The 25,467-nt window shown below is 37.5% G+C and overlaps 1 long non-coding RNA gene across 1 annotated transcript in view; it reads right to left on the bottom strand.

Annotated features, from left to right (window-relative positions):
* LOC120885000 (uncharacterized) overlaps positions 1–25,467 on the bottom strand; it is a 118,970-nt gene that overhangs the window by 92,728 nt on the left and 775 nt on the right. The window lies entirely within an intron of this gene.

Genomic DNA, 25,467 nt, shown 5'->3' with positions numbered 1-25,467 from the left:
TCTTTCTTAAAGTAATATCTTGCAATCTGTATTTTCTTTCTTATCTCTTTGTTTGATTTATTTTTGCCTGTATCTGCTGACTTAGGTCATTCTTGAATTTCCAAATCATTTTAGTTATATATATTCTGAACTCTTTTTCTGAAATCTCACCTAGTATGCTATCTATGAATTTTATTGTTGTAGTATCTTGGTTTGTTTGGGTACACTTTTCTCCCTTATTTCTTCATGATATCTATGTGTCTTCCTCTCTTGCAGTGTAGATCCGAGGTATTACAGCTTCTGCCCTATTGCCTTATAGTGTCCCTATAGGTTACCAATACCTCACTTTTAAGGAGAGATCAATGTTACAGCACTCAATGTATCCAATATGCAGCCATATATCAGTTAGCTTCTATTTTTACATTTACAGTTTTGTCACTATAAATGAAATTATGAGTTTGGTTGTCTTCTACCATATAGTCAATAAGTTTAAGTAATGGTTTATAGTTTCTAATGGTAGAAGGGGAGTCTGGGGAACTAGCTGAGGTATTTATGAGGTACGATGTGAGAATATGGAGGTATTAGATTATATGACTAGGGAGAGGGTAATCATAATAAGTTGGCTATTAGTAGGAGAAAAAAGATAGGCAATTCCTTGCAAGACTCCCTGTTACTTCAGCAACAGAATAACTGTTAGCACTCCTAGTAGAGAAACCTCTGGTGCAGCCAGATCCACAGAGACCTTGGTAACTTCTTACTAGGTCCTTATTGTTGTCCCTTAATAGAAGCAGTGATATCCCAGTTTCATGGCAGTGGCAGCCTCAAGCCTATATGTACCCTGATGTTGGGCTGTAGAGCCACACTTTTTCCTCTATCCCAATAAATCTTAAATTTGGTCTTTTGATGGTATCCCATAATTCTTGGATATTCTGTTCATGGTTTCTTATCATCTTCACTGTGAGGTCAACTTTATTTTCAAGATTATACATTTTGGTGAATAAGGAACCCCAGAGTGGTGTGGCTCCCCATGGGGGCACAGGTTGGGCCTCTGTTCAGATCTCCAGGGTGCGGTATGACGGGGCAGGCAGGTGGGTTTTTGTCCAGATCTCTAGCCCAAAATCCATAATGTTTTACCATAATTCACTTAGCAGAAAGGAAGATAATGAGCAGGCAGAATCAGGAAAACCTGGCCCCATCAACAAGACTGTGCATAGTGTCTATAAAAGAGCTTTTTAAAATATAAATATATATTTATTTTTTAGTTTTAGATGGACACAATATCTTTATTTTTATGTAGTGCTGAGGATAGAACCAGTGCCTCATGCATGCTAGGCAAAGCACTCTACCACTGAGCCACAACTCCAGACCTATAAATAGAGCTTTTAAATCTACCCTTAGGTCTATTTTCAGATCATTTCATTGCCTGAGCCCACATGGTGGGCACAATGCTTAGTGGAGAATGGTATTAAATTACTAATTACTACCTTTATAATAAAATGTGCTACACCATTATAGGTGTGCTGCCCCTTCAAGTAATGAGTGTCCCTAAATGGAAGGGATCAAATAGTAAGAACATGGCCATCTGACAGATGTTGCAAAGGGTTTCATTATTGATGTGAAGCCTAATTAGACCATCCAATGTTCAGATTGCAAGATTCCATGCACTGAAGGCTCTGTGTTACTAAGGTAGAAAGGAAGAAAGAGAGGGAGGGGAAGGAGAAGGCAATCCTTCACCTAGCCATACATCCATATCTTTGCTCTCATTGTCCTTGATTCAACAATTGTGTAGGAAAGGCAAAAAATAAAATAAAAACTTGATCTTAAACTACAGACTAGATAAGTGTTTTCTCTTCCCTTGAACAGATTTATCACTTTGTTATAATAAACAAATCCAGAATATGCGATTTAAATATTATTTTTGCTTAAAAATAATATTCTGTTTTGCCACCTAAGGGTATGTCAATGATTATTTATAATAAGAAATGGAACTTTTTAAAAGTACAAGCATGACAAGCCACAGCTCTGGAGGCATGGTTTTCAAATATTATGCTTACAGGTCCACAATTACTGGCAATTTTAAACCTGGGTATATAATTATACACAGATTACCATAGGTCAAATCATCAGGCTTTTAATGGTTAAACCAGGATGGAATGAGAAATGATAGAAAAACTTGATCTAAAATAGAAGCAACCTTAGAAGGCTAGGGACCAAGGATATTGGCATTATTAAAGTGAATAATTCCAGGAGGGCACAACATAACCATGATTGTAAATTAGACATGGTTTTTCTTGCTGACTAAACTCTGCACATTGCAGTTTAAAATGCTTGTTTCTCTTCTAGCAAACATCTGCTTTTTTACACTAAAAGCAGGACCCCGAGGGAAGTAGTGATCTTTCCTGAGGCAACTTGATTAATAGTAGGCTTCCAAATTTTAACTAAGACATTCTGATGAAGCCAGCAGTACTGAGTAATTGTTTCCACAAATAATCTTGATATGCATTTTCTTTCTCTCCAAAATTTTAGACAGTGGGACTCAGAAACGTCTTTCTTCTCCATAGTTTGCACACCTATAGTTACCTGACAAAGTAGTAGTGTTTGCCAAAGATGCACACCTGGGTTCTGTGCTGCAAAACGTCCTGTCCCCTGGTCCCTAGGAGTCTGTGGACAAAACTCATCTGCATGTGGAAAAGGAATAAACAAGTGGACATAATACATAAAATAAGAAATCATATGTTTACTCCACAGACTTAATTGTATTGTAATAAAATGCAAATACAAGAATGGAATTGTATACTCAAATACACAGAGGTAGGAAACTGAAAGCTGGACATGATATAAAAAAATTATCACTGAAGGTAAGTAATCTTTATGCAAGGTGAATGGAAGATACTTCAAGGGCATGCATATTGAAATATGTATCCAGGAAGTAAAGTTAAACCATTTTATGATCCTGAATTATGAAACTACACATAGGGTCCCAATGCTTATTATACATTTCTTACTTCTTTCCTGTATTTGATGCCCCCCTGCCTTTGATCTCAGCTACTCAGATTCCAATGTCTAGAGGACTGTCTCTAGTCTTTATCCCTAAGGGATCTATGTCCAGGATGGCCCTAGTTTTGCAGGGTGACTACAGTCTGGTTGACACTATTGGTTGCCTGAATGGAATAACTTACTTCCTGTCACACTGGAAGATCTTTAGTCTACTCTCATTCAAAGCAAGGTTTTTAAAATTAGATAGAACTGTTGGTGGCTTAAAGACATAAAATAAGCTCTTAGAACACATCAGAGGAGGTGAGAGCAGAAACCAGGGAAATGCACAAGAGAAAGAAAATGGAGGGGGAGGAGGAAAATGAGAAGAAGATGAAAGTTTTCTAAATCAGGAATGAGGAAGTCTGCTGGAAACGAAATTTAAGACAGAAACTCATGTCCCTAACTGCTCCTGGCCATGTGACCTAGAGCAATTCTCATCTCCACCCCCATCATTATAACAGCTAAATGTATAGAGTGTTCACCTTCACACAGCTCACCTCTTTTAATCTTCACATAAACTTTAAAAGCAAGATCCTATTACCCCAATTTATGGACAGAGAAACACATTCAGAAAATTTAATCATCAGCCCTAGGTATTAGAACTAGTAGGTACCAGGACCAAAGGCTTTCCCTGGTTAAAAGCACAAGTGATTTGAAAGCACACACCCTCTCCACAATGGCAGGATACCATCTGAATGTAACTCTCAGTCTCTTCATTTAGAAAGGAATTACCATAATTCTTTCTGCAGTCACAGGAGGATGCATAAAAATTGCCTTTTGCCACAATAACACAATGGCATAAAATAATAAATTTGTTCCCTCTGCTGGATCTATGAGAAGCCTAAGCACTCTGCAAATCTTAGCTGGACATGATGAGGCAGTTGTAATAGTGTCCAGTGTTCAGCAGGGTGTTGGCTGATGTGAGATGGCCTCACTAGAATGAAGGGTTCTAGCCTCTCATCGCTAGGAGGCAAGCCTAGTCTTATTCTCAATACAAAAGCAGGATTTTTGAGAAAGGGAAGCATGGAAGTCCTCTTCTGCCTTAGGGTTAGAACTGTCCTATCCCTTATACTACATTCTATCAGTTAAAATAAGTCACAAGTCCAGCCCAGACTGAAGGGCTAGGGAACCAGAAAACAAAATCACATTCTGAATGGCACATAAATATATGTAAGAGTGAAGAATCAGGGTCATTTTTCAATCAATCTTCCATAGAATGTGTGTAAATATGCTTTAAAAATGGTCACATCATTGGGTCCTTAACTAAAATCCATTCTTAATGGAAAACGCCAGCACTGCCACCCATCCAAGGACAGCTTGTTTTCATAGCTGTCATACCTTCCAGCTGAGCTTGTAGAAAAGAGCTGGGTAATCAGTATATCAGGTTTTTCCTACACACTCAGAATTTAGATTAGGCTTTCCCCTATGCATTTACCCTGACACTCTATCTACCCTACATCTACGTTCTATTAAATTAAGAATTCTTCCAGAATTAAAAATCAAGAGGAAAATTTTCCTAGGTTGGTATAATTTATTCTTGGCCTTTCTGAAACTGTACATTCTATCATTTTTGTTACCAAAGTATCAAGCTTTTTCACTAAAGTAAAATCCCGAGTGCTAAATCCAAAATTGACAGTTTAAAATGCGTTATAGTCACTCTCTGTAAGTCCCTAGGAGACACAGTCTGGAAGGGCATCAAACCAGCACAGGCATTTACATTAAGTCATGAACTTTAATGTGATTTAGACAAAAAGCTGCCATAACCAAAAACTTCAGAGATTTTCACTCTTCTATCTCAGAAATATTTGTCTGTATTTTTACAGTCTTTCATGAACAATACCCAAATGAGCTTGCAAAAGGATGTCAATCCTTATCACTTATAACCTCTTTAAGCCAGTTGTTCTCAACCCTGCCAGCTGCACACTATAATCACCCACAGGGTTATTTTAAAATCTCCATGCCCAGGTAACATCCAGAATTCAATCACTACCAGTGGGGTGAGACACAGCATCGTCATTTTTCAAGCTTTCCAGAAGATTCCAACGTGTTCTCCAGGTTGAGACCACTGCATGAAGCCCTCACTTTCTCTGCCTATAAATGGAGTATTTGTACTAGATTACAATTTTGACTGGGCTACAAATCTATTTCTCTCTTAGAATTGCCAGCAAAATAGCTTGGCTATTTTTCATTAAACTCATTTGGAGCAGTGTAGAGTAGAAAAAATCTTTGGAATCAGAGCTGCCATTAAATCCTTGACCTATTACTTAATAGTCGTAGGACTTGAAGCAAGTTACTTAACCTATTTAGCTTCTCTGAGCTTTGATTTCCTTCTAAATTATATGATATAATATCTCCTATCCAATGTGGTGTTACAAAAAGTGAAATAACTTATACAATTATAAGTAATAATGGTAGTAATATATAGTAATTATTTATTATAATTAATAAATATTCATTTCTTTTCTCCTAAGCATTCTTTTTTTTTTTTTTAGAACTTGCTGGCACATTTAATTTGGTAGTTGAGAAAATAGTTGACTTCAGACAGGCATGGTTCTCATGTCTTAAGCCACTGGGGCTGCTATAACAGAATACTTCAAACTGGGTAATACAAAACAGAAACTTACTACTTTGAAGTTCCAGAGGCTGGGAAGTACACGATCAAGGTAGAAGAAGATTTAGTATTTGGTGAGAACCTATTCCTCATAGATGGCCTCTTCTTTTTTTTTTTTTTAATTGTTGGTTGTTCAAAACATTACATAGTTCTTGATATATCATATTTCACATTTTGATTTAAGTGGGTTATGAACTCCCATTTTACCCCGTATACAGCTTGCAGAATCACATCAGTTACACTTCCATTGATTTACATATTGATATACTCATGTCTGTTGTATTCTGCTGCCTTTCCTATCCTCTACTATCCCCCCTCCCCTCCCCTCCCCTCATCTCTCTATACCCCCACTACTGTAATTCATTCCTCTCCCTTGTATTATTTTTCCCTTTCCCCTCACTTCCTCTTGTATGTAATTTTGTATAACCCTGAGGGTCTCCTTCCATTTCCATGCAATTTCCCTTCTCTCTTCCTTTCCCTCCCACCTTAACATCCAGAATCAACAAATGGGACTTACTCAAACTAAAAAGTTTTTTCTCAGCAAAAGAAACAATAAGAGAGGTAAATAGGGAGCCTACATCATGGGAACAAATCTTTACTCCTCACACTTCAGATAGAGCCCTAATATCCAGAGTATATAAAGAACTCAGAAAATTAGACAATAAGATAACAAATAACCCAATCAACAAATGGGCCAAGGACTTGAACAGACACTCCTCAGAGGAGGACATACAATCAATCAACAAGTACATGAAAAAATGCTCACCATCTCTAGCAGTCAGAGAAATGCAAATCAAAACCACCCTAAGATACCATCTCACTCCAGTAAGATTGGCAGCCATTATGAAGTCAAACAACAATAAGTGCTGGCGAGGATGTGGGGAAAAGGGTACACTTGTACATTGTTGGTGGGACTGCAAACTGGTGCAGCCAATTTGAAAAGCAGTATGGAGATTTCTTGGAAAGCTGGGAATGGAACCACCATTTGACCCAGCTATCCCCCTTCTCGGTCTATTCCCTAAAGACCTAAAAAGAGCATGCTACAGGGACACTGCTACATCGATGTTCATAGCAGCACAATTCACAATAGCAAGACTGTGGAACCAACCTAAATGCCCTTCAATAGACGAATGGATAAAAAAAAATGTGGCATTTATACACAATGGAGTATTACTCTGCATTAAAAAATGACAAAATCATAGAATTTGGTGGGAAATGGATGGCATTAGAGCAGATTATGCTAAGCGAAGCTAGCCAAGCCCTAAAAAACAAATGCCAAATGTCTTCTTTGATATAAGGAGAGTAACTAAGAACAGACTAGGGAAGAAGAGCACGAGAAGAAGTCCTAAGCATTCTTGATCAAGCTGTTCACATCCTCAGGGGGCTGCTATAGCCTGCTAAAGCAAAAAGAAGAAAGGAGAGTCAGTGTGTATTCCAATGTTTTGTACACGGTGATGGAGCCAGTTGTCAACTTTGACGTGCATCAGAAAACCCTGTTGCTAATTCTCTTGGGGCCAATTATCAGTGGCTATCTGCTGGGGTCCACTCCACAAGGGTCTAAATGTCACTTGCTCTTTGTCCAGACACACCACTGATTGGGTCTGTATATTTTTTTTATCCATCAACCTAATGGGCCTGACTGAGATCAGTTATGGGGAAAGGCCATACAGGGAAGTACACCAAGGACCCAGACACCTCCCTCTGCCCTAGACCAGCTCTCCACAAAAGCAAGGGTCCAAAATTGACTGCAGAGTGAGGCAATGTCATCATTACAGGTACACAGCAGCAAAATCATCCCGGGTTAGTGGAATTGTTTTCTTTGTTATTTATAAGTCTCCTGGACAGGTCTGCAAATACATATCTGCATGAAGGAATCTGGTTAAATTGCTGTCATTTTTTTTAAGCAATCTGGTGCCACAAAGCAAAAGTGCCTTTCTCCCTCCTGTTGCTCTCCACATTGGTAACAAATAAGAGATGGATTTAGATTTTCCCCAAATATATTTTTAAATGATTAGACCTGTTTTCTTGGTTCTGGTCATTTTTCAATTACAGAAAATCTTTATAAATTAAGGTTGATTGAACAGAAGCAAAGCAGAAATTATAAAAATATTATTGATTCATTATATGTAACCAAATGCTATCCATTTAAGTAGTAATTTCAAAATGATCAATATCTGTAGAAATGTATCTGCTCTGAGTAGTTCCTCATCCTGTAAGCTGGGACACTTTGTGTTTACTCCCATCCTCAATCCAGTTATGATAAGCTGTGATCAATCCTAGCAAAGCCTGCACCCCATAATAATGATTATTCATGTGTTGACAACAATTTTTCTAATCTTTATTTTATTTCTTATTAAAGTCAAGGATTTCCTTCAACTAATACATTTAGGTTCTATAGCACAAGGAATACCTAGCAATATTTAAGCCTCTATAAAAAGATTGTTTTGTTCAAAAGTAGTAAGTCATTAGTAAGAATTTGATCTCTCATTGATTTTTATATCTCAATGAAATTAGTACTTACTACCACATAAGTATCATATATGCACTTGTTTAAATGTTTATAGAATGTCTCCACTTTCATTATTAGGTATCTGTACACTATGGCTCATGAACTAGAGGCTCCATAAAAATGAACGTTTCTGCTCACAGGAAGGGTGCCACAAATACTCTTTACATAAATAAATTATGTTAAATAAACTAATCATCTCAACCACAAATCTATTTGTCTGGTGCAGGTCCTTAGAAGAACAAAGGAAACCCAGGCATTTGCACCTTATCTACAGACAAAGCCAAAAAGATACTAATGAGACACAAATCTCTAATTTTTCAGCTAAAAAAGCTGTGATCCACAAAACTGGAGTCTCTCAAGGTCAGCTTAAGGAGAGGAAAGAAATACTCTTGCTGCAGATTCATTTTTTCTTTAATTAACAAGGTGCTCTGGGAAGGAAGTCTGTTTCTGAGAAGACGACGTGTTTGAATATATGTGTTTGAATATAACATACATGCAATAATAAGTTACATTGTTTGGAACTTTCAGTTCTGACTTACTCCCTGAAATTCTATAAATGCTCACCACCCCAGTACATTTTCATAAATTTGGTTAGGAAATTATATGCATGCCATATAGAACACAAAGCACAGCTTTAAAGCAAACTTTGTTAATTAAACAGATACTCAGAGAAAGTTCCAGTGCACACTGAATGATTATTCTATTTACCACCTACCTATTTTGACAAGAAAAAAAAATTCTCTATATCTGATATCGCAAACAAGGTACTGATTTGAATTTTCAGGCATCCACCTCCTCCCCAAAATTCAAGACAGAGAATAATTTAATCTGTCAAGTTACACAAAAATGTAGCTCAGGATCACCCAGCACAACTTGGTTTCTGTCTCTTGCCAATGTTGACTGAGAAAGAAATGCTGGGTGGTTTGGTGTCTCCAACATGCTAAGATAACTTTTCTTATATCATCATTTATTTTTCCTCAAAAAGTTTTTTGCAATTCAGTCCAAAGATTGAAGGATCAGAGAAAAATACAAAAAAAAATCAAGGAACAGATATACTCCAGGACTGTATAATCTAAAATTCAGTTGCACCTTATTTTATTTATTTATTCAGTGTCAGGCACTATAATGGACACTAGAAGAAGCAAAGAAGCATTAGACATGGTCCCTGAGCCCCTGAAAGACAGTCATTCTTCCCATGGGAGAGAGACAGGAAACAAGAAGGCACATGAAGTGAGGCTGGTGGGTCTAGGAGATCAATCTTGAGTGCCAGAAAGGATGTCAGAAAGACACCAAGCCAGATAGTCCCTATAGTCAGTGGGGAAGTGGTCAAGAGTTAATGAGGGGAGAAAGGAGTAGATAAAATTCGTGAACATGAAATTACATGTTCGAAGACAAGTGGAAGAGAACAGGACATATTTTTAGGGAGTGAACAGTTCCATGAGTCTGGAGTCCTGAGCAGGAGTTGAGCTGAGAATGGAAGGCTGGGACATTTACGTTTCTGCTATGTTCCGCCTACAACAAGCATCTGCTGATCCTGAGTGCTGAGCTAATCACCAGGAAATTCCTTTTAAGTAATGAAGTTACCCTACAGTTTAATCTTCTATAGACCAGGGACCCCACTGGTCTTCTGGCTTTAATCTTCCATCCAATACAAAAATCTGATTTCAGTACCCTAAACAGAAGATCATCTGGTCTTAGTAAGGATACTTGCAGTGACAGAAAACTTATTGCCTCAGAAAGCAGCTTACTGGAAACTTCTTTATGTCAAATCAGAAACTATGTCCCTGTAACTTCTTATTGACTTCAGTAAGACATGGGCCAACAACTCTATCCCAAAGAAAGGTTCAAATCACAGTAACTACAGCCCAAAGATCACATTTAGAAGATTATGTGGTCTAAACTTGATCAACATAGTGTTCAATATACCACCAACCACATTCCCAGGTGCAATTTACTTATATGGCCCCAAGAGAGCTGAAGTCTTCCTGGGTCAGAACACATCTCCTAGGGAGCTTAGGCATCTGAACCCTGAGCCTTGGGATCCAGGGTGCAAAGAGGACCAGGGAAGCAAGAAACAAAACAAGATATAGACAATGTTATAGCAGTACAATTCACAATAGCTAAAGTTTGGAACAAATCTAAGTGCTCTTTGACAGATGAATAGATAAAGAAAATGTATATATCTCACATGATGGAGTGTCACTCAGCCATAAAAAAAATGACATTTTGTCATTTGTCAGTAAATGGATGGAACTAGAAACTACTTAGTGAAATAAGCCAGTCCCCAAAACCAAAGGTCAAATGTTTTCTCTGATATGCAAAAGCTAATCCAAAATAAGGGAAAAGGGATATAAAATATAAGAAATATCAATGGAATAGATGAAGAGGATTAAAGGGGAGGGAGGAGGAATGGAATAAGGAAGGAACAATGAAATGAATCTGACCTAACTTTTCTATGTACATGTATGAATACACCACAGTGAAGCCCACCATGGTATATATCCACAAGACACTAATTTAAAAAAACTATTAAGTAAATAGCAGAAAGATCAGTAGAGCAGAGGGAATGGAACAGGGGGAGAGAGGAGAGGGAAAGGGGAAGTACTGGCAACTGAACAAATTATATTCCATGCTTTTACAATTATATCAAAATGAATCCTAATGTTATTCACAACTAAAAAGAACCAATTTTAAGTTATAGAAATTCTATTTTATAATTTAAAAACATAAGCAAGTTCTAGAAGCCAAGTCACAGAGCTCCACTGGTAGAAGATAAAGGGAGACAGTCCTGGAAGATGCGCTATCATGATGCAGAGGTTCAGTTGCATGGCTCAGAGCCACAAGGCATCAGTGAAGCCTTGTACAATACAACAGAGACACCAGAAAGGCACTTTAAATTATGAGCAAGATGGGGATAGTCACAATCCCAGAGTCAGAAAACATAATTTTACTCAGCTGCAGAGAGAAGGCAGAATTATTCAACTCTTATTTTCCTTTTATCTTGGTGCCTTTCCTCTTAGCAACTAAAATAAATGATACTGACTCTGCAGAGAGCAGAACACACATGATCAACTACATGAGAAAAGCCAGGGACAGGTAAGAAAACAGTATGGTCCTGCAACTACTGCCTTATGTGAGTTCAGAGTCTTGACCTAGATTCATTGATTCCAACACAGAGAAAGAACCTGCAGATGTTATCAAAGCCCCAAAGCTGCAGATCTGTGTAAAAATATAGACAACTGTGCTCACCATGCCAGGTACCATTCTAGCACTTAATCCTCGGACCAACCCAAACAGCTGGGTGCTATCATTACCCTATTTTACCAATCAGGCATCTGAGGCACAGACTTAAAGTCAGGATTGCATAGCTTATCACTGATAGAGCAAGAATTCAAACAACTACCCAGTGCTACCTTCCTAAGCAAGTTCAAAGGTTGCTGGGAAAGTGACCTTCAAGGAGGAAGCAGAAATTGGGCCAAGTTGAAAGCCAACTTTCAAACTGGAAATTGAGATTGAGGTAGGAATTGACAAGGCAGGTGGAAGTCATGAAAGAGGCTTCCTGTAGGAGCTCAGATGGCATGTTGAGGACAGAGAAAAAATAATGGGATATAACCAGGTCAGATTCAGAGCACTCTGAATGGGACCAGGAGGAGGTTGGCTTCCAGGTCCATTCTCGGGTGCTTACCATTTCATTTAAGCCTTTCAAATTTGCTCCTTGCTTTCAAGATCTCTTATTTCAGGTATTTTTAGTTACAAGTAATTATGTCTCTTCAAACATACATGTGCAAAACAAACAAAGAAATAATGCTAGGAAAGGGAAACTTTATTGGAAAATTTGAAGGTCAGAAATTTCTACTGAGCCAAAGAAGCACCCTGAGTTCAAGGCAGGTGAAGCTCCCGTGAAAACTTTCCATTGGCAGAGTTAATGTGCTTGGTACCTAACAAGACAGTAAGAGCTAGGAAATCTAAGGTTATGTGTGGGTATCTTGTGTCTCCATTTAGACAAGTATTTTCCAATTTTTTTGACCATGACCCACAGGAAGAAATACTTTTTGCACCAAAAGCTAGTCTAGACACATGTATAATCATAAGCAGCGTATTATCCCCATCGGTACAGCCAAGGACCTTTACCCCCAAATCGTTTGTTGGCTGACTGAGTAACCTCTTTATTGGTGGTTACATTGACTTTCTTAGAATCTTAGAATAAATAATTGTAGAAATTCAGAGAAAATAAACCATAGTTAATATTTTATCCAATGACTTTGAAAATTTTTTTAGCAGATGATCATTTTTTTCAAATTATAAATCTTAATTGAAAGTCAATATATAAGGCAGAAATCATTAATTTACTTATACCACACAGTTAAAAGGTGTGACTTCTTTATTTCCCATAATGGAGAAATAATGGAGAAATTTTCCTAAAGCCTCCAGGCCACCAAACTCTTATACATGTGTGTGCTCGCGTCGTACACACACACACACACACACACACACACACACTCAGATACTTCAAACTGGGTAGATAGGGCAGGAAATAGAGAAAGACCCAAAACATGATAGCAATTCCATAATTCAGTCTCATTTTGACTGTTCTGTCTTCTCGTTTTCTTCTCCTTCCCAGGCCCCCTCCAAGATGGTCTCTCTGATTTCAGAGAATATATAGCATTGGAGGTTGAGATGGTGAGGAGAGAAGCCTCTACTCTCCACAACCTCCTTGTGCCAGTTCTTGGGTGTGTCCTGGCTTGCATGCCCATGAGATATGGTTGGTTGATCAGGTCTTCAATCTCACTCTGGGCATTCTGCTGGCTTCCACTGCTGACATCTATGCCAAATACAATTCAGAATATCTCTCTTGGCCTGTTCAGGCCAGGTGTCCTGCCCTTGCCAGCCCCACAGTGCCCCAGTGTGAAGTGTATGAATGCACATGGGGTGGGGACTTAAATAGGAAGCAGCACAAAATCCAAGTTTCCTCCATCTACCAACCCACAATCCCTCGCCGGCTTTGGCCAATTAGGACAAAGAGGAACACATGTGCCCTTTCTTCCCACAGTTCCCCAGAGGAAGGGGCCGGTTTTCTTTCTTCCTCTTTCTCCTTGGTTAGAACATGGCCACATTTTTTCCTCCCCTCTTCCTCTGGAGTTCTAACGGTGATTAGGATACAAAAATAAGGAGAGAAGGGGAGAAGGGGGTAGAGTGGGGAGAGAGAGCATAGTTTTATGTTCATAAAGGGACCTAAATTCAAGTCCTTGTTTCAGAGATACTGTACCCATTTCATATTAAAAAGATAAAAACAGAGCTTCTGCAATTGAAGCTAGGGTGAGGGACTCAGCCCCGTCAGCTCTCCAGGCTATCTCTTGCTATTGTCAAAGCCATAAGGAACTTGTAAGGAATCCTGGTCATTTATTGAAACACATTTGGAAAACCACTGATACAGTCTAGGCTAATGCTTTCCAATAGAACTTTCTGTGACACTGCAATGTTTTATGTCTACCTTGTCCACTGTGGCAACCTCCTCTCTCATCTCAAATATGTTATAAAAATAAATCATCAAAATATATGAAATCTTTCATGTCCTAGGAATAAAATCCCTCTATTAATTTTCAAACTTTCTTATTACTAAACACAAAAATCAAGGTTCCCTGAATATAAAATAGTTAAAATCAAGCAACTTGCATCACATTGTACCAAACATTATTATGCAGTTAACCATTAATTTATACTGATGTCTGTTTTACTAGAAATTCCATATCAGAGTCATTATTTTACTGTTATTTACAAGGAAAATAATGATTCAAAGTGATAGAAGCCAAATTTGTTTGTTGTCCCCCATTGCAGGGAGTAAATGAAAGCCCTGCATATTAAAAGGACACATTTATAAGATGTACAGACACTGACTTGCCAGTAAGTTGAAAACCTTAAAGAAAATAACTTAGGTGTCAGACTTCAGGAAAACTCAAATGCATGTTCAGTTCATTTCTTGTTATCTTTATTTTTTTTTGTCTTATAGAATAACCATAATAATGACACACTATCCTATTATATCCAAAGATGAAATTGCAAAAACAGAGCTTTGGGACACTCTGGTGCCATCCCAAACAAAACTCCTTTGGGCTATGCATATATGTGTGAACCAGCAGGCTGGGGGTCCGGTGCCAATTGGTGTAGAGATCAGAAGAATGGAATCAAGTACTCCTTCCTGTGCCCTCCCATGTCATTCTGCAAATGGCTCCCTTATGGCATTTGCTACGTTGTATTTAATACTTGGATTTCTATTCCATGCCCCACACAAGGTAATCTTATTTGTGTCTGGATTCTGAGCACAGAGCCCAGCATGTGATGGGCAATTGAGAAGTTAATGCTGTAGTGGAAGATCACTAGTCCTCTGGAAACCAGCACTCCAACTCCAGCAGTGTCTTCCCAAACCCAACTCCCTATACATGATTGATCTTGGCTTGACAACATTTACTCCAAGCTATAAAGAAGGCCTAATTCCAAATGTAAACCCAAGGCTTCAATCTCACAAAATACTACACATTAGCTAAAACATAAAATACCAATTTCCTCCCTAACCATGAAATGTAAGATGTTCTCTTTGGGCATTTGGTTTGTAACATCAACAAGAGCAGCATTTGCTTACTCTAGTGACCCAATATTCATCAGCATATCTCCCTGAATATCTGAGATTTTATCCAGAAGCATGCTGAGTATTTTTATCCAATTTGAAGCCCAAATTAATTTATATGAACTTTCAGAGCAAGTTGGACACTGCTTTCTCAGAAGAAAATTCTGAATTAAAGACCTAAAAGGTAAATTCCAACAACAAGCAGCCCCTGAAGCATTAAGTGTCAACACTGATAAGGACTTTCAACTTTAACTAGAACTAGGTGTCTAAAGTAACCAACTGGTCTAGTCTGCCCAAGGCTAAGGGGTTTCCCAGAACACAAAATTTTCAGTTTGTAAAGCAGAACAAGCCTATGCAACCTGAATCTGTTTGCCTGAAACTGAGTGAGTGCTAACACAGGGCAAGTTCCAAACAAACTGGGACCAATTAGTCAACAAATACCCTGAATTCTTGGATATTCACTACATAAATCTGCCCCTTATATCAGCTTGATAAAAGGTTTCTGTTTCTGCCTCAGATATTTAATCCCAGCTAGAGCCCAGAGAGAAGGAATGGAGCTTAATAGTTATTACACTGTTCTGTCCCCTCTAAGAGGTATAAGACTCTACCCATTAATTATACCACACAAATGATCAAAACCAGAGCCTCAAGCATCACTATGAATTTTTTAAATTTTTTTTTGGATCTTTAAATATTTAAATGATTTTTTAAAAAATATATAAGAAAAAGAAGAATAGGGGGATCCAAGATGGCGGGCCAGAGGGAGGCAGCATTCTGTGTTGCTCCATGACCCAGGCCTCAACTAGTGGGAATACTGCTTTTCTGTGATAGAGGACCCCTCCACAGCTGCTCCCACACGGGAATCATGGCCACCATACCGCACAGGGCCCCTGGCCTCAGCATTAGAACAGGACTCCCCACTCCCAGCTACTCGCTTACACAGGGCTCTCAGGTGCCTTAGCGGGATCACCAGCATCAGCACCCACGCAGAATTCCCGGACACCGCTCCCACGAAGGATGCTTAGCTGCTATCCACACACAGGAACTCAGGCAACAACCCCCACGTCGACTACTAACATGGGGCTCCCCGGGCCGCCTCCATCTTGGGACTTGGCAGCTACTGCTATAGTCCCCGACTCTTGGTATCCTGCCTGCACATAGGGATATCACAAGCTCTGAAGAAAGCCAACAGCTGCACAGTGCATGCCACAGAGCTTATCTCTGAATGCATGGCACAACGCCATCCCCCAGCTCCCCCCACCTGACCTGACACCCCATCTGCCTCCATCTTGGGTCACTTCCATCACCATCTTTAGTTGGGGCAACTACCAGTTTGGAACACCAGATAGCCAGGTACCCATAGTTTCTAATTCCTTCCAACCCCTAGCAGCTACTAACTCAGCAAAGTGACTGCCCAATTCAAAGCAGCCCTCTGCAACAGGTGCATGGCCACCAGAGTGCAGCACAGAAGACCCTTGGAGATAAAGGTTCCTGATTAGGAAGTAGAAAGGGAGGGGTGAAGGAGATACACTTTAGAGACTAAAATTTAGAGGGCAGGAACTGAGGTCTCCAAGCAAGATGAGGAGATAAAACCTGGCACTCACATCACAGGAGCAGACCCCAAAAGGAGATCCTTGAGGTGCAGTCTCCCAACGGGATATGAGTGGATGAGGAAGGCGGTGCCATAACCCACTTCCAGGTGCCCTGCCCCAAAAAACAACCCTTACTACACCTTGGTAACCCCCACCATCCCCAGGGAGGTGGTACCAACTAAGAATAGACAGCCCCACCTATTGGATGAGAAGGAAGCAGGGAAGATACAGATCTCCAACCAAAATAATCCTTGTTTCTTCCTTGAGATTTTGTTCTTTCCTCTCTTTCTTTATTCTTCCACCCTCACATCCCCCACATATGTGAAACCAAGTACTTTGCATGAATTAGGATATTGAGGTTTGAGACGACTGAATAGTATATTACAGTTGTGTTGTATATTCTTTTTTTCTTCTTTGCTTTTTTCTCTCCAATTTTTACTATTTTAACATTTTTTATTTTTCTTAATATATTCGTGTGTTTACCTAATATACTCTACTATCTTCCCTCTTACTTCCCTCTACCCAAAATTACTACCTCTCTATTCTCCTGCTACTAATCTTCTTTGGATTTCTCTTTCACACTTCCTAAGATATAATAACTCTATATCCTCATCTTATACCTCCTCAGTGTATCTTCCTACACCTCACCCCCAGTTCTTTGTCCACCATCAGAAACTGTAAGCCCTTTTACAAACCTACTGATTGTATTGTACATAATAATTGAATTCACCATTCCTGTACATTATGACCAAACTATAAATGTTTTAATGACAACTATTTGTTTTTAGGTGGTATTTTGTTTATATTTGGATCTATTAACATTGTCCTTCCCCTCAGAGGTGAGGTACTGGAACCCTACAGGGGCACTATAGGCCTATAGGGTAAGAAAAAAAGATAATATGTCAGATCCACAGAGCTAGAAAGGAAGACACACAAGCAAAATGAAAAGACAAGGGAAGAAAGTGCCCCTGAACAAATCAAGGTACCACATTATTAGAATCCATGGCTAGCACAGCAGAAGAAATGACAGAGAAAGAGTTCAGAATGTATATAATTAAAATGTTCTGTAAATTAAAGGATCACATAAGAGAGTAAAAACAGGCAGCAAAAGATCATTTCAACAAAGAGCTACATAAGCAAATACAGGAAGCAAAAAACTACTTCAATAGGGAGATAGAGGTTCTAAAGAAAAACCAAACAGAAATCCTTGAAATGAAAAAAACAATAAACCAATTGAAAATATCACCAAAAGATTAGACCACTTGGAAGATAGGACCTCAGCAATGAAGACAAAATATATAATATTGAAAAGAAGGTAGACCACACAGTGAAAATGGTAAGAAACCATGAGCAGAACATTCAAGAAATATGGGATAGCATAAAAAGACCAAATTTAAGAGTTATTGAGATAGAGGAAGAGTTCCAAATCAAAGGAATGAACAACCTATCCAACTAAATAATATCAGAAAGTTTTTCAAACATGAAGAAAGAATTAGAAAATCAAAATCATGAGACTTACAGAACACCAAATGTACAAAATCACAACAGATCATCACCAAGGCACATTATAATAAAAATGCCTACATACAAAATAAGGAGAGAATATTAAAAAGCCATGAGAGAAAGGAATCAGATTACATATAGGAGAAAATCAATTAGGTTATGTACAGATTTTTCAACCCAGACTCTGAAAGCTAGAAGATCCTGGAACCACATATATGAAGCTCTGAAAGAAAATGGAGGCCAACCAAGAATTTTGTATCTAGCAAAACTAAGTTTTAGATTTGATAATGAAATAAAAACCTTCCATGATAAACAAAAGTTAAAAGAATTTACAGTTAGAAAGCCTGCACTAAAGAACATCCTTGGCAAAATATTCTATGAAGAGGAAATAAAAAACAACAATGAAAATCAGCAGAGGGAGGTATTATACTAAAGGAAAAGCTAATCCAAGGGAAAAACCAAATCAAATAATAAAAATAAACAAAAATGGCTGGAAATACAAATCTTGTCTCAATAATAACCCTGAATGTTAATGACCTAAACTCACCAATCAAAAGACTTAGGCTAGCTGATAGGATCAACAACAACAACAACAAAAAGACCCAACAATATGCTGCCTCCAAGAGACTCATCTCATAAGAAAAGACATACACAGACTGAAGGTAAAAGGTTGGGATAATATATACTATTCACATGTTCTTTGTAAACAAGCAAGGGTTTCCATCCTCATATCAAATAAAGTTGACTTTAAGCTAAAATTAATTAAAAGGGACAAAGAAGGACACTTCATACTGCTCAAGGTAACCATATACCAACAAGACATAACAATTATAAATATATATGCCCCAAACAATAGAGCATCTATGTTCATCAAACAAACTCTTCTCAAGTTCAAGAGTCAAATAGACTACAACACAATAATTCTGAATGATTCTAACACACTTCTTTCACCGCTGGATAGATCTTCCAAACAAAAGCTGAACAAAGAAACTATAGCACTCAATAATACAATCAATATCTTAGACTTAACTGACATATATAGAATATTTCATCCTTTAGCAAGTGACTTTCTTCTCAGCAGCACTTAGATCCTTCTCTAAAATAGACCATATATTATGTCACAAAGCAACTCTTAGCAAATGTAAAAAAGTAGAGATACTACCCTACATTCTATCAAATCACAATGGAATGAAATTAGAAATCAATTATAAACAATTTTGATGACAACTATAATTAATTTAGAACTTATTCTGTATAAGCACAAAAAAAGAAATAAATTATAAAATAAAAACTATTCCAACACCTGGTGACTAAATAATATGCTATTTAATGAACAATGGGTTACAAAAGATATCAAGGAGGAGATTAAAAATTCTTAGAGGTAAATGAGAACACTGATACAACATATCAAAATCTCTGGAACACTATGAAGGCAGTATTAAGAGGAAAGTACATTGCATGAAGTTCATTCCTTCAAAGAAGAAAAAGTGAACAAGTAAATAACCTAAGACTACATCTCAAAACCCTAGAAAAAGAACAAATCAAACCCCAAAGCAGTAGAAGACAGGAAATAATTAAAATCAGAGATGAAACTGAAACAAAAGAAACAATTGAAAAAATTGACAAAACAAAAAATTGGTTTTTTAAAAAAATAAATAAAATTGACACATCTTTAGCCATGCTAACAAAGATAAGGAGAGAGAAAACTCAAATCACTAACATACATGATGAAAAGGGAATTATCACAACAGACTCTACAGAAATAACAGAAGATAATTAGAAATTATGTTGAAAACTTGTACTCTAATAAAATAGAGAATGTCAAAGGCACTGACAAATTTCTAGAGGCATATGAGTTGCCCAAGTTGAATCAGAATGATATACACAATTTAAACAGATCAATTTCAAGCAAGGAAATAGAAGACATTATCAGAAGCCTACCAACCAAGAAAAGCCCAGGCCAGGTAGATACATAGCTGAGTTCTATAAGACCTATAAAGAAGAACTAATGCCTATACTCTACAAATTATTTCATGAAATAGAAAAAGAGGGAGCACTTCCAAACTCATTTTATGAGGCCAATATCACTCTGATTCCAAAACCAAGCAAAGACACATCAAAGAAAGAAAACTTCATACCAATAACGCTAATTAACATAGCTGCAAAAATTCTCAAAAGAATTCTGACAAATCGAATACAAAAACGTATCAAAAAGATAGTGCACCACGAGCAAGAGGGTTCGTCCCAGGGATGCAAGGTTGGTTAACATACGGGAATCGATAAACATAATTCATCACATCAATAGACTTAAAGATAAGAATCAAATGATCATTTCAGTTGATGCAGAGAAAGCATTCAACAAAATACAGCACCCATACATGTTCAAAACACTAGAAAAACTAGGAATAACAGGAACATATCTCAACATCATAAAACCTATCTATGCTAAGCCCCAGGCCAACATCATTCTAAATGGAGAAAAATTGAAAACATTCCCTCTAAAAACATTCCCTCTTTCACCACTTCTATTTATAATAGTTCTTGAAACACTGGCCAGAGCAATTAGACAGCCAAAAGAAATTAAAGGGATATGGATAGGAAAAGAAAAAACTCAAATTATCACTATTTGCAAACGACATGATTCTATACCTAGAAGATCAAAAAAATTTCACTAGAAAACTTTTAGAACTAGTAATGAATTCAGCAATGTAGCAGGATGCAAAATCAATACCCATAAATCAAAGGCCTATCAGTGACAAATCCTCTGAAAGGGAAACTAAGAAAACTACTGCATTTGCACTAACCTAAAAAAATTTAAATACTTGGGAATCAACCTAACAAAAGAGGTGAAAGACCTTTACAATGAAAACTACAAAATGCTAAAGAAAAAAAAATAAAGAAGACCTTAGAAGATGAAAAGGTCTATCTTATTATTGGATAGGCGGAATTAACATTGTCAAACTGACAATACTATCAAAAGCACTATACAGATTTAATGCAATTCCTATCAAAATCCCAATGACATTCCTCATAGAAATAGAAAAATCAGTCATGAAATTCGTATGGAAAAATAAGAGATCCAGAATGGCTAAAGCAATCCTTAGCAAGAAGAGTGAAGCTGGTGGCATCACTATACCAGACCTTAAACTATACTACAGAACAATAGTAACAAAACCAGCATAGTATTGGCACCAAAATAGACTTGTGGACCAATAGTACAGAATAGAGGACACAGAGACTAACCCACATAATTACAGTTATCTTATATTAGACAAAGGTGCCAAAAATATACATTGGAGAAAAGATAGCCTCTTCAACAAATGGTGCTGGGAAAACTGGAAATCTATATGCAAATAATAATAATAATAATAATAATAATAATAATAATAATAATAATAATAATGAAATTAAACCTCTATTTCTCACTATGCACAAAATTCAACTCAAAGTGGATCAAGGACCTAAGAATTAAACCTAAGACCTTGCACCTAATGAAAGAAAAAGTAGGCTCAAATCTCCATCATGCCGAATTAGACCCCAACTTCCTTAATAAGACTCCTATAGCACAAGAATTAAAACCAAGAATCAATAAATTGGATGAATTCAAACTAAAAAGCTTCTTCTTGGAAAAAAAATCAGTGAGGTGAATAGAGAGCCTACATGTAGAGAGCAAATATTTACCACTCACACATCAGAGCATTAATCTCCAGGGTATATAAAGAACTCAAAAAGCTAAACATCAAAAAAACAAATAGTCCAATAAATAAATGGGCTAGGAACTGAACAGACACTTCTCAGAAGAGGACATACAATCAATAAACAAATATATAAAAAAATGTTCAACATCTCTAGCAATTAGATAAATGCAAATCAAAACCACTCTAAGATTTCATCTCACTCCAGTCAGAATAGCAGCTATTAAGAACACAAACAACAATAAGCATTGATAAGAATGTTGGGGAAAAGGCACACTCATACATTGCTGGTGGGACTGCAAATTGGTGCAGCCAATATGGAAAGCAGTATGGAGATTCCTTGGAAAGCTGGGAATGGGAACCTTAGATTAGGTAGAGGGAAGTGATGGGAGGGGAGGGAAGGGTATGTCGGAATAGGAGAGATAGTAGAATGAAACAGACATTATTACTGTATGTATATATGTGACTGCATGACCAATATGATACTGTAACATGTACACTCAGAAAAATGAGAAATTATATCCCATCTAGGTATGATATATCAAAGTGCATAAATGCATTCTACTGTCATGTATAACTAATTAAAACAAATTTAAAAAATTAAAAAAGAAGAACACAAACAACAATAAGTGTTAGTTAGGTTGTGGGAAAAAAGGCACACTCATACATTGTTGGTGGGACTGCAAATTGGTACAGCCAATATGGAAAGCAGTATGGAGATTCCTTGGAAAGCTGGGAATGGGAACTGCCATTTGGCCCGGCTATCCCCCTCCTCAGTCTATACCCAAAGGACTTGAAAACAGAATACTCCAGGGACACAGCCATATCAATGTTTATAGCAGCACAATTCACAATAGCTAAACTGTGGAACCAACATAGATGCCCTTCAGTAGACAAATGGGTAAAGAAAATGTGGTGTGTGTGTGTGTGTGTGTATATATATATATACAATGGAATATTACTCAGCAAAAAATCATGGTATATGCAGGTAAATGGATGGAGTTAGAGAATATAATGCTAAGTGAAGTTAGTCAATCCAAAAAAAACAAAAGCTGAATGTTTTCTCCGATATAAGGAGGCTGATTCATAGTGGGGTTGGGAGGGGAAGCATGGGAGAATTAGATGAACTCTAGATAAGGCAAAGGGGTAGGAGGGAAAAGGAAGGGGAATGGGGGTAAAAAAGATGGTGGAATGAGATGGATGTCATTACCTTAAGTACATGTATGAAGACACATATGGTGTGAATATATTTTATATACAACCAGAGATATGAAAAATTGTGCTCTTTATATGTAATATGAATTTTAATGCATTCTGCTCTTGTATATAACAAATTAGAATAAAAAAAAACAGCAAAAAATACTATTAAGTGGTAACTCTACCATTAGAGTTTTCAATTATTTCTAAGTTGATACAACATTTATACTTTGTAATATTAGTAAATAAAATGCCATTTTATTTATTTTTTAAAAAAGAATATTGTGAAAAAGCATTATGCAGTCAGTCCTGTTCAGCACCAAACTATTATTATATGTTCAAAATAATCAAGTTGTTTCTGCTAAGAAAAGAACTTGGCCGCAGAAAGCTCACAAAGTTATGCTGATTAGCTATCCAGATAGTTCATTCAAAATGCAACCATTACTCATAAGGCACTCCTCTGACACTGTAATTAGCCTACAAGTCCTAGGATCCCAGAGAAGACTTCAGAGTCTGTGTTTAAATCTCTTACAGCATTTCCCACAAAAGGGAGCTGGAACGATATTTTTAGCGTCTTAAGGGACTAGAGATTCTGGCTACATGCTCAAATCTACATGGATCAAATCTTGGATATTCAGGGAGATAATGCTGATGAATATTGGGTGACTAGAGTAAGCAAATGCTGCTCTTGTTGATGTTATAAACCAAACACATGGATACAGCTAACTCCATTCATCATAGAGTTAGTTTTCTTCCAATTTCAGTTAGCAACCTCATAAAACCAGATTGTCAGGGGCATTTAGCAGGAAACTATTACTGGATTGGACCAATTTTATATCCAAAGAGTAATAGATTAAGTAGTCTGATCTCTTGTTGAGCACTTCAGTCAGTCATATCCTCACCACCATTCTTTAAGTCTCTTGTCATTACAAGGCTCTCTGTGTTTACAACGAGGAAGCTGAAGCTCCATGTATTTATTCACTGGCTTCCAGACCATGCAGCTAGTAAACAGCAGAACCAGAATGAATAGGGGTCTCTCCAGCCCCTGTCCCTGAGTAGGTCTCTCCCTATCAGACACACTGCTCGGCTCCCATGTGAGGCTGTGTTTGTAGAGGATCACATAGCCCATACAGTACATATGGAGACTCATGGAAAAAGGGGACATGTCAAATTACCCTACTAAAAAAGAAAGGAAAGTCTGCCTTAAGAGGGAAAAGTTTAGCACATTCATCAAAACCCCACACGTTAGTTTAAAAAAAAAATAGTAAGCCAATCAAGGCATTTTCTATAATAGTCACAGTTAACGAACTCTGAAACACAATGATCTTAATTTGATCTGCCACTTGGAAATCTCCTTCCCAATTAAGGGTGGTTAATGTCCCAAACTAAGTTGCTACAAGCCAAGGGACAGAACTTCTTGTTCCACTAAAAGTGGTTCTCTAGACATATATATTTTTAGGGGAAATATAATGGACAACTTATAAGGCAGCAAGTGACAAGTATGAAAACCTGGACTGTAAGCTTCCCTGAAAACAAATTCTTGCCTGTAGCTTTCTTCCCCTTTTATTTTTCTCCCTTTAAAAAAAAAAATGAAACTAAAAAGAAACTTCCAGAACTTTCAGCTGGAAAATTAACATTCCAGATTGTTCTCCTTCCCAAGGAAGATGATAATCTGATTTACTGCCTGCTTGCCTGGTTTAAATCAGTAAAGAACATCAAGTACAAGTTCTAGATATTTTAAAAGACAAATTTACTATTGAAAAGGGCAATGCTACAAGCAGCCAAGATTTCAGTGCCCCAGCTATTAATAAATCCCCTTGAGTCTTTTGAAACTTTTACAGCAAGATCATCCAAATAGCAAGTCCTCAGACCCTTGGGATTGAACACTGTGAGTTTCTAACCCAGGGTTCTTGTCCTGTTAACTTTGCTTTTTGTGCATTTGGCAGACATTTCCGCCTCCTTTGCTCCTGAAGCACTCTGGGGATGGCCCTGCCTGTCATCATTCAGTGCCTCACTCTGGTGAAAGTTCCCTGGTGGGTCCCCTGGTGAAGAAAAGCCCTCTGAGGAAGTACATCCAGAATTCCTGCAAATTCTACCACTTAGAGAAGTTATATGACTATTTTTAAAAACAAAGTCTAAGAATTACAAATTTGGAATCAGAATTTCTTAAGAATTTCCTGAAAGCAAGACAGCCTAGGGAGATCTCATACACTCTAATTGGAAATGCAGTTGTACAAAAAGATCCTTTAAAGTTATTTCTCTGATAAACTTTTGAGATGATGAATAACCTAAACATCCTGAGTTAATTATTACAGACATATAAATGTACAGAAGCATCACACTGTGTTCCATTAAAAATGTACCATTGTGATATCTCAATTTAAAAGAAAAATTCCTGCTCTTTAAAAAAAAAAAAAAGTGATTACTTCTAAAAAGTTCACATCAAAGCTTTTAAAAAGCAATTCTCCCCTATCCATTCCAAACATAATTCCCATTATGATGCAGTTAAAACAGGATACCTCAGGAATTTGAGTCTTACAATGGATACTGTACATCCATAAACCTCTCAGCCTGAAAGTCCTTTGTGTGTTAAAACTCATCTGACCCAAATAACCAGAGGAGAAGGGAGCCTGTGTGCCTTTGGGCAGGAGGTGAATGTGCAGCTTCCAACACTCTGATTGGTACCAGCTGCTCCTCCAACTCAAACCCACAGGCCCCAGCAA

This window comes from Ictidomys tridecemlineatus, chromosome 12 (genome assembly GCF_052094955.1).
Source record: "Ictidomys tridecemlineatus isolate mIctTri1 chromosome 12, mIctTri1.hap1, whole genome shotgun sequence".
NCBI lineage: Eukaryota > Metazoa > Chordata > Mammalia > Rodentia > Sciuridae > Ictidomys > Ictidomys tridecemlineatus.
This window is presented reverse-complemented; position numbering and strand designations above follow the sequence as displayed.